The sequence below is a fragment of the Phodopus roborovskii genome, unplaced genomic scaffold (genome assembly GCF_943737965.1).
Source record: "Phodopus roborovskii unplaced genomic scaffold, PHOROB, whole genome shotgun sequence".
Lineage (NCBI taxonomy): Eukaryota > Metazoa > Chordata > Mammalia > Rodentia > Cricetidae > Phodopus > Phodopus roborovskii.
In genome coordinates, this window is record NW_026125847.1 from 34,209 (window position 1) to 43,009 (window position 8,801).

General features: G+C 47.0%; 1 pseudogene; it reads right to left on the reverse strand.

The window, feature by feature from the left end:
* Positions 1-6,788: 6,788 nt before the first annotated feature.
* On the reverse strand, positions 6,789-8,204 carry LOC127217782 (patatin-like phospholipase domain-containing protein 4; annotated as a pseudogene).
* Positions 8,205-8,801: the final 597 nt, after the last annotated feature.

The window sequence follows — 8,801 nt, forward strand, 5'->3', positions numbered from 1 at the left end:
TAACTCTTCATATGAAGCTCTAATTCCTTCTTTCTCGAAAGGAAGACTTGAAGCTTCTAATGTACTTAACTTCCTTGGACAAGGATTAACCCATTATTATGGAACAGAATGCAGATGGGGGGGGGGGAGAGGGCTCACCAAGAATCGGAATGCTCATGAGCAGGGAGGACGGATTCCAATTTCTGGCATTGTTGCAGCTCAGAGGTATGCAGGTATAAGACCCCAAGGCACCTTGAGCTAGCCTGAAACTGTTGGCGGGAAGTCCTTGCCCCAAGGCTATTGTTGGTACTCTTCCCGTGACACACACCTCGTGACAACAGATCTTGTGACACACAACCCGTGACAACACACCTCATGACACACACCCTGTGACAACCATACCTTGTGACAACACAGGGAGGAGCTAAGCCAAAAAATTCCTGTAATTTTTCCACTGTGCTATAAGTCGGTATTTAAGCCCGTTCTTGCCCCTCAATAAACGGCATTCGGCATTTGGCGTTCCGACTTTGTCATTGAAAGAATGACCCGCTGTCTTGTCTTTATTTCAATCTCTAGGCCTTCGCCCGATTCGTGGAACAGATTGTAGCGTGAGCACAACAAGTGGAGGTCCTGCCAAGATCGGGAAAGAAAGGATCACCTAAGAGATCGCCCTCGAAGGCCGGTCGGCAAAAGTAAGTGAATGAGGGTGTATTGAAGGATGGGTGCCAGTAACTGTAAGGAAATGTTCAGTGGGCAATTAGTGGCCTTATTGAAAAGGCAGGGCACCAAGATTAAAACAAGACAGCTAAAGAATTAATTGCCATAAAGTAAAACAAGAAATGGCATAGATGAATAGAACTTTTTAGGAAGTACAAGATTTAGAACAAGGTAGAAGCATTAGAAAAGGAAAGACAGGTGTTTCCAGTGATTGAGACAGTGGATCCTCAGGGTTAGGGAACACAGCCCATTAAATTTTAAGGATATAAAACAGCTTAAAGAGGCTGTCACTGCTTCTGGGCCCATGCTCCTTTTACTCAATTTTTGAGTCTTTCACAACATTAAATTGCACCCCTAGTGATTGTATGCAGCTCTGTAGAGCCGGGCTGAGTGGGGGTGACTATTTGCTCTGGAGAGGTGAATTTCAAGAATTTTGCAAGGAAACAGTGCAAAGTAATGCTGATGCCAGATTTCCTGCTAGTAATTTAAAATATGCTCACGAGTGCTACAAGTGGAAGTCAATATGTTACCATTGCAGCTGAAATTCTTTTTGACCTAGCGGTCTATGCACAAATTGCTGCTGCTGCTGCTACTAGAGCTTGGAAAGCCCTGCCTAATAAGGCCGCAGGAGATCAACTATCTAAGGTATTGCAGGGACTGTCGGATAGCGCAATTGTTTCTTCTCCCTATGTTCAATACCAACAATCCCTTTTTAAAGGACATCAGGGGATCTGGTGGTTTGTGGTCCACAGGCTCCATGGGTGCCTTTTGGGTCTCAACTCTTGAACAGTGCCCCATGCTCACCCTTACCATAAAAGGTAGACGATTTTCTGGACTTGGGGACACAGGGGCAGACTCCTCATTAATAGCAAAAAAACATTGGCCACAAGCATGGCCTCTTCAGCCGGCCTCCACTCATTTACAAGAAGTGGGAACTGCTGTGGCTCCAGAATGTAGTACTCAGTTTCTTAAATGGTCAGATGATGAAGGACATACAGGAATTTTTCAGCCTTTTGTGTTAAGTCATATACCTGTTAATCTTTGGGGGAGAGATGTGCTTCAGGCCATGGGAGCAGTCCTTACTACTGAGCCTGTTAAAAATATGCTGGCTGACCAAGGTTATGTACAAGGAAAAGGACTGGGTAAATTCCTACAAGGTGACCCTCAGTCTGTTGCATCCAAAAATTTAATTATCAAAAGTGCCGGAGATCGCTTTGGGCAGGGAAATTTTCCCTAGGGGCTATTGCTATGCAGTCTCTTCCCATTCCTATTATCTGGAAAACTGATAACCTAGTAAGGGTGTAGCAATGGCCCTTATCTATTGAGAAGTTACAGGCTGCACATCAACTTGTAAAGGAACAATTAGAGGCAGGACATATTGTTCCTTCCACTTCCCCATGGAATACCCCAATCTTTGTTATAAAGAAAAAATCTGGAAAATGGAGACTCCTACAAGATCTCCCAGCTATTAATGATTGTATGCAAATTATGGGAGCTACACAACCTGGCTTGCCTTCCCCTGTGGGTATTTCTCGATGCTATCATTTATTATAGACCTAAAAGATTGCTGTTTTAGCATTCCTTTGCATCCTCAGGATAGTGAGCGATTTGCATTTATCATTCCTTCTATTAACTTTAAAGAGCCCTATAAGAGATATCAATGGGTGGTGTTGCCTCAAGGAATGGCCAATAGTCCCACTATTTGTCAAATTTATGTATCATTGGCCATTGCCCCCATTAGAGAAAAATTTCAATCCCTACATATTATACATTATATGGATGATATTCTTTTAGCCCGCCCAGATTCTAAGGAAGTGAATGAGGCTTCTGGGGAATTGCAACATAATCTTCAATTAGCAGGTTTAAGATTAGCCCCAGAAAAGGTGCAACAAGAATTTCCCTATCAATACCTGGTCATCAATTGTTATATTCTGGTATCTGTTCTCAAAAGATTACTTTAAGGCTGGATAATCTGACCACTCTTAGTGATTTTCAAAAATTATTGGGAGACATAAATTGGGTTCGATCTAGTTTGGCCCTAACCACTGGGCAGCTTAGACCATTATTTGATATTTTACAAGGAGATTCTGATCCCACTTCTTCGCTCACCTTAACGCCTGCTGTGGGAGAATGTATAAAGCTTATGCAAAAATGTCTCCAATCTGCACATTTAAATTATATTGACTATTCTCAGAACTTGATGTTATTAGTCTTTGCTTCAGTGTATTCACCTACTGCGGTATTTTGACAAACTGGTCCTATATTATGGGTACATGAACATGCATCCCCAAGAAAGACAGTTAGATCTTATGCTCAGGCAATGCTTTCTATTATTCAAAAGGCATACAAAATGAGTATTCAAGTTTTTGGCAAGATGCCAGATGTAATTGTTACTCCCTATACTCAACAACAGATACAATGGCTTCAACAGTTTGATGAGGAGTGAACACATTTCTTGTGTTACACACCCTGCCACTTTGATAGTCATTTTCCTTCCAGTAACTTCGCTCATTTTTTTAAAAAAATCACCCTGTGTGTTTCCCCAAGTTTATTTCCCAAAATCCTCTGAAGGGGGCACGTAATGTATTTACAGATGGCTCTTCAAATGGTTGTACAGCAGTTGTTTCTTTTCCCATTATCAAATGCTCTATACTTAAAGGGAAGTCTGCACAATTTGCAGAACTAGCTGCAGTACAATTAGCCCTTCAACATATTTCTGATGAGCCATTTAACTTATACACGGATAGTAAATATGTGTATCATATATTGGCTCCCTTAGAAACTGCTGCCTATATAGCTCCAGTGTCTCGTGTACAAGAACATTTACTAGCCATACAAATCCTACTATGGAGGCGCTCTCATCCAATTTCTGTAGGACATCTCTGAGCGCATTCTGATTTGCCCGGCCCTTTAAGTGAAGGAAATGCCATTGCTGATTTTAATACTAAAACAGATAGTTCCATCATGATGATGAGAGAGTCTGGGTATGAAGCAGCCTGCAAAGCTCATACAACCTACCACCTTAATGCAGGGTCACTCAAATTCCATTTTAAAATTACTAGAGACCAAGCTATTGATATAGTTAAGAATTGTCCCCTATGTGCAGAGTTCTTACCTGTTCCACACCTTGGAGTTAACCCCCGTGGTGTCACACCTAATGATATCTGGCAGATGGATGTTACTCATGTTCCTTCCTTTGGTTGACTACAATTTTTTCATGTACCCATTCTCAGCTCATATTTTCCTCTGCTCATACTGGAGAAAGGCTTAAGGATGTTAAGAGCCATTGTTTACAAGCCTTTGCTTACATGGGAATGCCCAGACAATTAAAAACTGATAATGGCCCTGCTTATACTAGTCAGGGTTTTAATTCTTTTTGCAAAAATGTTTTTATCTCACATAAGACAGGTATCCCTTATAATCTAATCCTCAGGGTCAGGCCATGGTGGAATGTGCACGTCACACAATTAAAGCCTATCTTCATAAAACAAAAAAGGGGAGTTTACAGGATCTCCTCATAATCTTGTCCTATACATTTTAAATTTTTTAGCTATTGATCGTGTTGCTCGATCTGCGGCCGACAGGCATTGGCGCCCTTGGTCATCTGACTATGGCTCAGTTATGTAGAAGAATGTCACTACTGGAAAATGGTGTGGCCCCAACCCAGTTCTAGTATGGTTCTGAGGGTCAGTTTATGTCTTTCCACAAGACGCAGATAACCCTGTTTGGGTGCCTGAGTGGCTGATTCGCCATATGAGGAGGGACAGTGATTGTAACAGCCAGAAAGAAGGTCCAATGGGTCTTCAAGAATCTACCCATCCTGATGCCTGTGCATCTGAGTAGCCATATGTGGCCTTTTTTCCTGACCACTAATTATAGTTTGGATCAAGCGGCTATATAAATTTACACTGTTCCAAATGACAAGAATTTCACCTTCATCTTAGGCACTGTATTCTGGTTCCATTCTTTTTGTTGTAACCAATGCTACTAATTTTGGAGAAAGTTTCAATTGTTCTCAGCAGGTATGCCGACTGTAACAACTGTCGTGGGCCATGTACCCCAGGTGTGCAGCAGAGAGGAAAGGAGATTCGTGGATCAAGGCTGCCAGTGCCACTTTCAGCACTGAAGCAACAGTTTTACCATAGCCCTCTCTCAATCTGTAAATACTGCAAGCACAGTGGATCAAATAGCAGGTGATTTGGCTTAGGCCTTAGCTACCCAAAGCACACTTGATTATCTAGTACAAATTGGCATTTTTAAACTAAATTTACAAACTAACCTCCTATAGGAACACTTGAATTTTTGTGAGAAGCTCATATGGCTTCTTGTTCTCTGTCTTTTATACATATCTGTGTTACTGCATCATTTTTCTTCAGATATCCTGGAGTGATCAGTTTTTGAGTTATACACATGCTTTAGCCATGCAGATCATTAACATCTATGAGACCTGAGTGCCACTTGCCAATGCAGAAAGCTTTTTACAAGGACTTCAACTTGTGGGCAGATCATTGGGGTTTGTAGGCCTTGCACTTGGTGCTATTTTGCCACAGCACTGAAGAGGCCCGGGCCAAATTTCTAACAAGACAGATATGGTCTTTGACTCAAGAGAAAATGCCTCTGCCCACATGTGGCTGAACAAGCTATTCACCAGTGAAGGGTAAGGCAGAGGGGGCAAATATCTAACCTAAGATAGGGAGGTTACGGGCCTGGGTGACCTCTCCAATGATGGGTAAGGAATTATGCTGATGTTTTCTGTCACCTAAGGCAGGTGTTAGTTTATATTACAAGAAAGGGGGACCTGTAGGGCCCTGCATGGACCCCTGAGGCGCCTTGAGCCAGCCTGAAGCTGTTGGCGGGAACTCCTTGCCCAAGGCTTTTGTTGGCACTCTACCCGTTTTGATGACACACACCTCGTGACAACACACACCTGGTAGGGAGGAGCTAAGCCTAAACTTCCTATAATTTTTCTACTGTGCTGTGAGTCAGTATTTAAGCCCGTTCTTTCCCCACTATTATTATTGTTGTTGTTGTTCGTCTCCACCGTTATTGTTTCGTGGGTCCTTTCCATTTTTTTTTTTGTTTTACTTTTCCCTCCTTCATGTTTTCTCCCCGCATGCCCTGCCCTCCCCCGTGTCCCCCCTCACACTCATGATCTGGCCCACGTCAAGGAACAGAAAATAAAAACAAACAACTAAAAATAAACATGCATATCATACATGTAACATAGGTGGAGCAAGTGAAAATATGTAACCCACATATATAACCCACCCGCCAATGTATCGACCACGTGTTTATTTCCCCCCCCAACCCCAACCACACCCTGGTAAAGCAAATATAAACATGTTATCCATGTGAATTCATGTGTTTATTGCATGTCCTCATGTTAATTACATGAACTCGTATGTAAACTCGGAGGGCTCCTATGTTTGCTACAGCAGCTCAGATGTTACCCACATGACTTCGCGTGTTACACCAATGCAAACTACCCAGTTACACATGCTAGCTACATGGGATCTCACAGTATGTACATGAAGCTATAATGTAAGTACATGGCCATGTATGGTAAGTACATGAATACTATGCTGTGCACATGGGCTCACATGTTAACTACATGGGCTCATATGTTCACTACACAGGCTCACATGTCAAGAACACAGGTTCATATTTTAACTACCTGGGCTCACGTGTTTACTACAAGGGATCACATGTCAAATACACAGGCTCACATGTTAACTACATGGGTTCACATGTTAACTACACAGGCTCACATGTTAACTACATGGACATACAAGGCAAAAACATGACCTCATAAGTCAACTGCACAAACTCAGAGGCTCACATGTCAACTATACGCGCTCACATGCCATGTACACAGGTTCCAATGTGCACTGCACGAGCTCACATGGAAACACCATGACTCTATATGTGAACTGCATGTAATGGAGGCGGCACTGGCCGGGATGTCATGTGTACACGCGACATACATAAGTGCTGTGGAGCTGGCGCATTAGGATCACAGAAGCCACAGGCACAACATGCCTGTAAAACAAACGACAATCATATAAATCACGGGGACTTCATTTATTCAGCTACATACATGTGTGCACACACTCCTGTTCACCAGAAGCGGCCCTCGCGGCGCAGGAAGCTCACGGCGTCGCAGAAGCCATCATGGTGCAGTGACTCCAGGCTTGCACGGGATGGCGGGAGGAGCGCTCGGGCCAGGCGGGCGACATTGGCAGTGGAGATCTAGGCGGGGCCGGAAATGAGTGTGGGTGGAGCCGGAAGTGTGTGTGGGCTGGGCCGGAAGTGAGGTTAGTGCGAGCATGCTGTGGCCATTGCTGTGACAGGCATGGCCATTGAAGCCCCACACGGCTCACCTCCACATCCTGTCCAGTCACGTGCACGCACGAGCCAAGTCCTCGGCCAGGGTCGCAGGGCGAGATGTCATGGCGTCCACAGAAAGGGGACACAGTGAGGGTGCGACCTCCAGGGGGCAGGGGGAGGCTGCACGAGAGGGCGCCATCTGCCCAGTCCTGGGGATATGGGGGGCCGGGGGACATGTGAGTAATCGCAACAATATACATGCGTGTTCGGGGTCACCTGTCACAGACATGTGTTACCACATCCACCCACTCCGCCCCTTACCGCCCCGCCCACCTGACCCTGGAACTCCACGGGCTTCAGCCCTGAGTAGATGGGGACAAAGCAGCTGGCGAGAAGGACCTGCACATGAGGGGAAACGTGGGACACACATGAGCAAAAACAATACACGTATGTGCAAACATGCGAGACGCATGTGCAATCACAGATGAAACATACATGTAGGAAACACGGAACATGACACATTCTTACACTTGCGGCCACGCCCCCTCACCTGCACGAGGTCCTCATGGGTCGGGAACTGGGACACCAGGCGGTTCTGGAATGTGTTCACCGCAGTCAAGGACACATAGAGCCGGCCCTGCGCCAGGACGTGAGCATGGGCTGGGAGGATCTGGTCCAGGCCGGCCCTGATGGTGCGGGGGAGGGGGGACACATGTGACCCGTGACCCCTGACATGCGACCCACATGCGTGACCCAAGACATGTAACATGTACCATGTGACATGTGCCCTGCCCCGCCCCCTCACCCCCCCATGCACCTCAGCCGCTCCAGGAGGTGGAAGCTGGGTGTGGCCGCACCGAGTGGTTGCTGCCTGGCATCCTCTGCCAGGCTGTGTGCGAAGCGTGTGCAGGCCTGTGGGAAGGGTGGGAACCACACACGTGACCCTGACATGTAACATGTCACATGTAATATGTCACATGTGCCCCACCCACACTCACCTCCAGCTGCTCAGGGGCAGTCAGCAGCACTGCTGCCACCAGGGCCCCGCCCGACGCCCCTGCATAGCCCCTGACATCACGCAGCAGCCCCGCCCCGTGTGCATACAGCCCTGCAGCCACGCCCAGGTGGTAAATACACAGGAAGCCACAGGCCCCAAAAGACAGGTGCAAGGGCAGCGCCATCAGGGGCGGGGCGGAGCCTATGGGGTGTGTGGGCGGAGTCTCCTGGGGGAAAGGATGAGGTCACGTGAGGACGGAAGCCACGCCCCCTCACAAAAAGAATGACAGAAATGGCGCCTCTGTATTCACTGCTGCTCTCCGGGACTACATTTCCCAGGAGGCTGCGCGCTGGACCTTGCTCTCTGTGACGTCACTGGCCGGCAACATCCCCTCCCCTTCCCATGCTGTGTAATTTTCCCCGCAGTCTCGGAGCCCCGCCTGTCTCAGGGTGGAAGGGGACTATGATTCCCAGCGTCCTTTGCTACGCCTACACTAGTCGCTGTCTGTGTCGTCACTGGGGCGCCGGCGACCTTCAGTGTCCCACATAAATGGCTGCTTCTCTGCGTGAAGCCTCTGTTCCCAAGGCCGCTGCCGGGGACTTTGACTCTCTGCGTGCACTACAGGGCCGGGCCTGGCGGTCCTTCTGTGTGTGATGGCACAGGGCGGCGCCTTCTCCCTCCGTGTCTGCAGCAATGGAGGCTCTTTCTCCGCCACGACCGCTGCCCGGGAGTACGACTCCCAGCGTGCACTGCGGGCCCGTGCCGGGAGGTCGCTGTCTCT